General features: G+C 45.4%; 1 pseudogene; it reads left to right on the top strand.

Moving 5' to 3' along the window:
• The first annotated feature begins 787 nt into the window (after positions 1 to 787).
• Positions 788 to 1,250, top strand: LOC115462705 (annotated as a pseudogene).
• The last annotated feature ends 6,950 nt before the right edge of the window (positions 1,251 to 8,200 follow it).

Below are 8,200 nucleotides of genomic sequence, written 5' to 3' on the forward strand. Positions count from 1 at the left end.
AAAGCCCTCCTCCCTGCACCATCGTCTCAACCTTACTTTCTCTTTCACAATATGGTGTAGAATGAGTAGAAGTAAATCGATTTTTTACTTGTTCCAAAAGTACAAAGACTAGGGGACACTCGAGGAAGTTACATGGAAATACTTTCAAAACAAATAGGAGGAAATATTTTTTCACTCAACAAATAGTTAAGCTCTGGAACTCTTTGCCGATGGATGTGATAACGGTGGTTGGTGTATCTGGCTTTAAAAAAGGTTTTGACAAATTCCTGGAGGAAATGTCCATAGTCTGCTATTGAGGCAGACATGGGAAGCAACTGCTTGCCCTAGGATTTATAGTATGGAGTGTTGCCACGATTTGGGTTTCTGCCAGGTACTTGTGATCTGGCTTGGCCACTGTTTGGAACACAGGATACTGGGCTAGATGGACCACTGGTCTGACCCAGTATGGCTACTCTTACGTTCTTATGCTCCTAATATAACCACATACTGAAATTATCAATTAAAGGGGAGGAAAAGACTTCAAATCCACAGTTGTCTCACTTTAATGAAAGCAAACCCTTCCTAGCTAAGTTGCTGTTTTTCAATAAATTTATAGCCTATTAATTTAAAAGTGAAAATAAAAGTAAGGAAAATTTAGGTAAGGGAGGTTTTTTGTGATTGATGACGGCATTGTCCAGTTTGCTTTAATTAAAGTGAGGCAACTGTGCTTCTAAAGTCTTTCCCTCCCCTTTAATTGATAATTTCAGTATGTGATTATATTAAGAGCATATTAAGAGCATAACTCTTTCCTTGCGGCTTCCAAAATGTCGTCCAGACTGAGGAAGACCAGAAAGCTCCGTGGGCACGTTAGTCATGGCCATGGCCGCATTGGCAAACACAAGAAGCATCCAGGAGGGTGTTGGAATGCAGGTGGTCTGCATCATCACAGAATAAACTTTGACAAATATCACCCAGGTTACTTTGGAAAAGCTGGTATGAGGCACTTGCATCTGAAGAAGAATCGATACTTCTGTCCAACTATCAACCTGGATAAACTTCGGACACTTGTCAGTAAGCAGACAAGGCTCAATGCAGCTAAAAATCCAAATGGACCAGCCACCATCAATGATGTTGTACACTTGGGTTATTATAACGTTCTGGACAAGGGCAAACTGCCTAAGTAGCCCATGTATGTGAAAGCCAAGTTTTTCAGCAGGAGAGCAGAGGAGAGGATAAAAGGCATTGGCGGAGCATGTGTACTGATGGCATAAATTGTATTCTCTTGATTGCAATTAAAGACTTTATTTCCTCTGTAAAAAAAAAAAAAAAACAAGGAATAAAAAATGAGCACATTGTGAAAGAGAAAGTAAGCCTTATATATACTATTGTGGTCTATACAAAATTTCAACACTCAATTTATTTTTTTGAAAAAAAGGACCTTAGACACCCTCAGTGAGATTTGACATGATGATTTCTCAGTGCAGCAGGATTGGTATATGTTTTCATGGCACTGAGGTGAGTCACTTTCATACGAGCAGGGTTTAGTAGACCAAAATGAGCATTTAAGGCCCTCAGACGAGGACGGAGACCGAGAAATTTCTGGCGAATGTCCTCAGCAATTTTGGTAAAGTCCGGGAGGAAATTAACCACCAGCCCCGCCTCCCACCACCGGCTCTGGCACAGACCGTATAAGTCTGCCCAGCACTATCCCTGCCTCCCAACCACCAGCCCCGCCTCCCACCACCGGCTCTGGCACAGACCGTATAAGTCTGCCCAGCACTATCCCCGCCTCCCAACCAACAGCCCCGCCTCCCACCACCGGCTCTGGCACAGACCGTATAAGTCTGCCCAGCACTTTCCCCGCCTCCCAACCAACAGCCCCGCCTCCCACCACCGGCTCTGGCACAGACCGTATAAGTCTGCCCAGCACTATCCCCGCCTCCCAACCACCAGCCCCGCCTCCCACCACCGGCTCTGGCACAGACCGTATAAGTCTGCCCAGCACTATCCCCGCCTCCCAACCACCAGCACTTGTATCCTGCTAAATCCCAACCAAATGGTGGTTCAAAGCGGATAACAGCACATCTAAAACCGTGTCAAAAGGAAATTAAGCATAAAAGTTTCTAAATAAGTTTTCAAATCCATACAAAATAAAAAAGACTATAAGATGAGGCTGCACGTAAATCTACAGATAGTGAAAGCAATAAGAAGCCATAATGGAAGAAGAAACTAACTTGCTAGTCTCACACACACACACAGAAAAGGAGTGACACAGGCTGCACATTCTGTAGCAGGACAGGTTTATCCACTCCTACCCTAGCTGAAATAATATTTACCGTATTTTTCGGACTATAAGACGCACCGGACCATAAGACGCACCTAGGTTTTAGAGGAGGGAAATAGGAAAAATAATTTTTTTCCTTTTTCCCTCCTCTAAAACCTAGGTGCTCCGGTGCGTCTTGTCCGAGTTCGGGATCGCCCTCCTCTACTCACGTCAGCGATGTTCCCTGGTGGTCTAGTGACGTCGGGGCAGGAAAGAGCCCCCTCTTTCCTGCCCAGCGCGCTGCTCTCCGTCCTCCTGTATGCTGCCTGACGGTCTCGGTGAGATTCAAAATGGCCGCCGAGAGTCTCGGCGGCCATTTTGAATCTCGCCGAGACCGTCAGGCAGCATACAGGAGGACGGAGAGCAGCGCGCTGGGCAGGAAAGAGGGGGCTCTTTCCTGCCCCGACGTCACTAGACCACCAGGGAACATCGCTGACGTGAGTAGAGGAGGGCGATCCCGAACTCGGACAAGACGCACCGGAGCACCTAGGTTTTAGAGGAGGGAAAAAGGAAAAAAATTATTTTCCTATTTCCCTCCTCTAAAACCTAGGTGCGTCTTATGGTCCGGTGCGTCTTATAGTCCGAAAAATACGGTAAATATTATTTCAGCTAGGGTAGGAGTGGATAAACCTGTCCTGCTACAGAATGTGCAGCCTGTGTCACTCCTTTTCTGTGTGTGTGTGTGAGACTAGCAAGTTAGTTTCTTCTTCCATTATGGCTTCTTATTGCTTTCACTATCTGTAGATTTACGTGCAGCCTCATCTTATAGTCTTTTTTATTTTGTATGGATTTGAAAACTTATTTAGAAACTTTTATGCTTAATTTCCTTTTGACACGGTTTTAGATGTGCTGTTATCCGCTTTGAACCACCATTTGGTTGGGATTTAGCAGGATACAAGTGCTGGTGGTTGGGAGGCGGGGATAGTGCTGGGCAGACTTATACGGTCTGTGCCAGAGCCGGTGGTGGGAGGCGGGGCTGGTGGTTGGGAGGCGGGGATAGTGCTGGGCAGACTTATACGGTTTGTGCCAGAGCCGGTGGTGGGAGGCGGGGCTGGTGGTTGGGAGGCGGGGATAGTGCTGGGCAGACTTATACAGTCTGTGCTCTGAAGTGCACAGGTACAAATCAAAGTAGGGTACACAAAAAGTAGCACATATGAGTTGTCTTGTTGGGCAGACTGGATGGACCGTGCAGGTCTTTTTCTGCCGTCATCTACTATGTTATATCATATCATACATCATAATGCCTCTGAAAACTTTGGTATGAATCTGGCAAGCTGGACTTATCTCGATAGTCACCATTCCTGTCTGGATAATTCCAGCTAAATGTCAACCCTAATATTTTTTTTTCTATTTCACCTTTTTGTTTCTTGTGTTTCAGTTTTATTCCATTTTATTCCATTCCAGTTTTATTCTATTTCTGACATATAGAGGGAGCTTTGCCTCCCTCTATCTGCCGCAACTGTATTACTTTAGGTGTCCTGTTTGCTCTTTACTTCCTGTTTAAAATGGCAGGCCTTGTCATTGTGGGTAGAGAAACCAGGGTTCAAATTCATTTTCTCCCGCCAGACAGCCGGTGACTTTGGAGAAGTCACCTCTTGAGTAGATGCAGGGCAGAATGAAGGCATCGGCAAACTAGGCTTGAGCCTAAGGCCTGATTGTGCTAATTCAGCAGGTCCCAAGGCAGATATTTGCACTGATAAATTAGCTGTTGGTAGACAAAGGAGCCCGGAGGAAGGAGGAACTGTACGCAGAGCTTTTTTTCCCCATCCTCCTGCACTCGTCTTCCAGTCGGCAGGAGACTGAGCCAGTAGGACTTCTTACCTCTTCTTTCTTCCTCTTCAATCAGAGCCATGAAGGACCCCTGTTTATGAGAGTTTTAAAAGGTACTTGGTACTACAAGAATTCAGGCATGGGTTAATCAAATGGGGAATCCGTTGCTGAAACAGTCAAATTGTTTTCAGGTGAAAGTTGGCCTAAGCATCAGTTTTGGAAGAATTGCTCCCACAGTTATTAACAGAAGGAAAGAGTATCTCGGATAATTGCTCGCATGCATGGTATATCGGAGCAGGGTCGCTTTACTCATACTACCCCTCTCCTCAAGTCGCTTCACTGGCTCCCTATCCGTTTTCGCATCCTGTTCAAACTTCTTCTACTAACCTATAAATGTACCCACTCTGCTGCTCCCCAGTATCTCTCCACACTTGTCCTTCCCTACACCCCTTCCCGTGCACTCCGCTCCATGGATAAATCCTTCTTATCTGTTCCCTTCTCCAGACTTTGCGCCTTCTGTCTCGCTGCACCCTACGCTTGGAATAAACTTCCTGAGCCCCTACGTCTTGCCCCATCCTTGGCCACCTTTAAATCTAGACTGAAAGCCCACCTCTTTGACATTGCTTTTGACTCGTAACCATTCGCCTCCACCTACCCTCCTCTCCTCCTTCCTGTACACATTAATTGATTTGATTTGCTTACTTTATTTTTTGTCTATTAGATTGTAAGCTCTTTGAGCAGGGACTGTCTTTCTTCTATGTTTGTGCAGTGCTGCGTAAGCCTTGTAGCGCTATAGAAATGCTAAATAGTAGTAGTAGTAGTCTCTTGTAACCAGAGCTAATATTGTGATGTCATAATGCCTCAGTCCACCAATAAGAGCCAACCTCATCAGTGATGTCACAATGGCTTGATTGTCCTATACTTGGCTCACTTTTATTACATAGCTCTTTGAGCAGGGACTGTCTTTCTTCTATGTTTGTGCAGCGCTGCGTACGCCTTGTAGCGCTATAGAAATGCTAAATAGTAGTAGTAGGAGCAGAAAAAAAATTAAATGCTACAGCCTGTGGAAGATAACAAATGAATACTTGTTTAAAAAAAAAGATTTTGGATTGATTCTTCTTTGTAGTGGTGCCTTCTATGATTTCTGTACGCAGCAGTGTGGGCCTGAAAAATAATGACATCCACAAAGGGCACATAGCTAATTGAAGGCATTAGCAAATATGGCAGCATTTGCAGCTGGACTGGCTCATAAATAGGTATAAATATGCAGATGGTCGAAGCCATTCAGACTGTCATCTAACTATTAAGCTTGGCTGGCCCAGCTGTCAATGATTTCACTGTTTGTTGTAGGTTCTTTGTAAGCAAGCTATTAGCTCTTTTCTCCCAGGAGAAGAGAGACTAAAATGAATATTCTTTTATGACTTGAGAAAAGAAAGAAAGAATAACCATTTGACTTTGCTTTCTTGCATCTAAAAACTCGTAGGGGGAGAGATATCCAGTCCACGGTGGTCGTCGGTTTTTAGGTCTGTTACAGCTACAGACTGAATTAACCCTTGATATTCAATGTCGGGTCATGTCGGAGCTTTTGCATTGAATAACTGGACATGTGCGGTCGCCCAGAACTTAACCGATTAGTGGTGGGGAGAGTCTGGGGGCGGAACTGGGGGTGGAGCTAGAACCTAATTGGATAATGGCAATATTCTATCTGCTAACTGGCTAAGGGATCCTTTTAATAAGGTGCGCTAATGGATTTAGCGTATGCTAATGATTAGCGTGCACTACATTTGTTTATTTTAAAATTTCTAATCCACCGACAACTAAGCAGAGTACATGAGAACATAGAACTGTTTGTGCTCAGTCCACTTCAGAGATATTAACTCCATGATTTAACGAACAAGTGTGTTTTCAAATCTTTTCTGAATTGTTCCATACTCCTACATAACCTCAAGTACCCAGGCAGTCCATTCAATATTGTAGGCCCAGCGATTGAAAATGACTGTTATATTCCTACAGGCATGTTATCATTTAGCATGCATTAATCGTTATCACGTGCTAAATCTGTTAGCGCACCTTAGCAAAAGAGCCCATAAGTAAGCAGATAAGGTTAGACCAGCAAAAAGCTCCTCTAACATTATTCAGCAAGCTCACTGGGCACTGGTCTGAATATTGGCCAGTGCCCGGTTAGCTCAGTTTAGAGAATGACACGGGGACAAAGTTTGTCTCCATCCCCGCCCCGTCCCCCTGGGTTCTGTCTGGGTCCCCACCCCATTCCCGCAGGTTCTGTCTCCACCCCCGCAGGTTCTGTCCCCGTCTCCCTGGGCTCTGTCCTCATCTGCAGAAGGCTCGAACACTTATGATTTTATATTTAAATCTTTTTATTAAAATATAAAAAGGAACAATATGCTGTGCAACTCTTGTGTGTAAATTACAAACAGAGAACAATAATAACAATGAGCAGCTATAATAACCCTCCTTCCCACCACCACCGTCTACCCTTCCAACCGCAACAATAGCTGATTTCTACTACACCAAGGAATCCTAATTCACACTGTTAAAATGTCTGGGGGTATAAAATACATCCCATTCTATATGCCCTAGAAGGGAAAAATATGCCCTATAAAGTGCTGTTATGTTGTTTTAATCTGTGGATAAATAAGAAATCAACAGTCTCAGGATTCAGTCTAGCTCTCCTGTCTTCCACAGTCCTTCCTGGAATAGAAGTTGTCTTCTTAGAAGATGTGCTGGTAGCAGGATGTACAGGATCTCCCATGCAAAGTTTGCTAGTTGTGGCCGGTATGTTTGCTTGTTTTTCCAAAAAATTAAAATATCTTTGTAGGCATCACTCAAACATAAATAACAGTCCAGTTCATTAACAGGCTTCAAAGTAGAAAATGACACGGGGACAAAGTTTGCCCCCTGTCCCCGTCCCTGTGGGCTCTGTCCCCATCCCCGCCCCATCCTCGTGGGATCTGTCCCCTTCCCCACCCCATCCCCATGAGATCTGTCCCCATCCCCGCAGTTACTGCGGTTCCTCGTCCCTGTGTCATTCTCTAGCTCAGTTGATTAATTTTAAGACAGTCTTTTTGCTGTCTTGAACTTATCCACTTACATAGTTGAATACTGGACTAAACATCACCATTAACCCATTAAGTTCTGGTTCTGCTCAGATTTCGCCCCCAGACTGCTTCAGCACTAACGGGACAGTGGACTAAGGGCTAGATTCGGTAAACGGTACCTAAAAAAAATCAGTGCTGGGAAAAAAAAAAGCCTAAGTGGTATTCTGTAAGCAGCGCCTAAAGTTTGGTGCAGTTTATAGAATACTCAGCAGCATAGGAAGGGTGGGGCGGTGGTGGCTGTCCGCCCCAGGTGCACGCTGCTGGAGGGTGCAGAGAGCAGCCGTGCGCCTGTCAGCTCTGCTGGTTCCCTGCTCTCTCTGCCCTGGAACAGGTTACTTCCTGTTCTGGGGCAGAGGGAGCAGAGAGCCAGTGGAGCCAACAGGTGCATGGCTGCTCTCTGCACCCTCCAGCAGCCAAGAATGCACCGGGGGGGGGGGGGGGTTGATGCGCCGGAGAGGGGGTATCATTGCGCCGGGGGGGGGGGCTTGATGCGCCATGGAGGGGGGTGTCATTGCGCTGGGGGGGTGTCATGCTGCACCCTGGGGGGATGGACGCCGCTGCACCTGGGGGGGGGTGCGCAGCGGCGATCCGCCCCGGGTGGCAGCTGACCTAGGATCGTCACTGAGAATACTGCTTAAGTGCTATGGTTGTGCGTAAATTTCAGCATGACCATTTGCACCAATGAAAATGTGGTGCAAATGCCCACACCTAAATTTATGCGTGGAGCACACTTATTATGTAATTACACGTGTAACTCAAAAACATGCCCCCTTTCTGTGCCCCCATTTTCAAGTCACATGTACATTTTAGGTGTGGATCCTGTGCCTAACTTTACGCTCGTAACACCCGCTTAAATGTAATTAATGCTAATAATTGCATGTTAAAAAGCCAATTATTGGCACTACTTGGCTTGTTGTTCAATTAAATTACTCAGCATTTCAGAACCGCACTTAAATTTTCATGTGCAATTTTTGGTTACCTTTATAGATTCATGGGATAACTGCTTCAGTGC

This window comes from Microcaecilia unicolor, chromosome 2 (genome assembly GCF_901765095.1).
Source record: "Microcaecilia unicolor chromosome 2, aMicUni1.1, whole genome shotgun sequence".
NCBI lineage: Eukaryota > Metazoa > Chordata > Amphibia > Gymnophiona > Siphonopidae > Microcaecilia > Microcaecilia unicolor.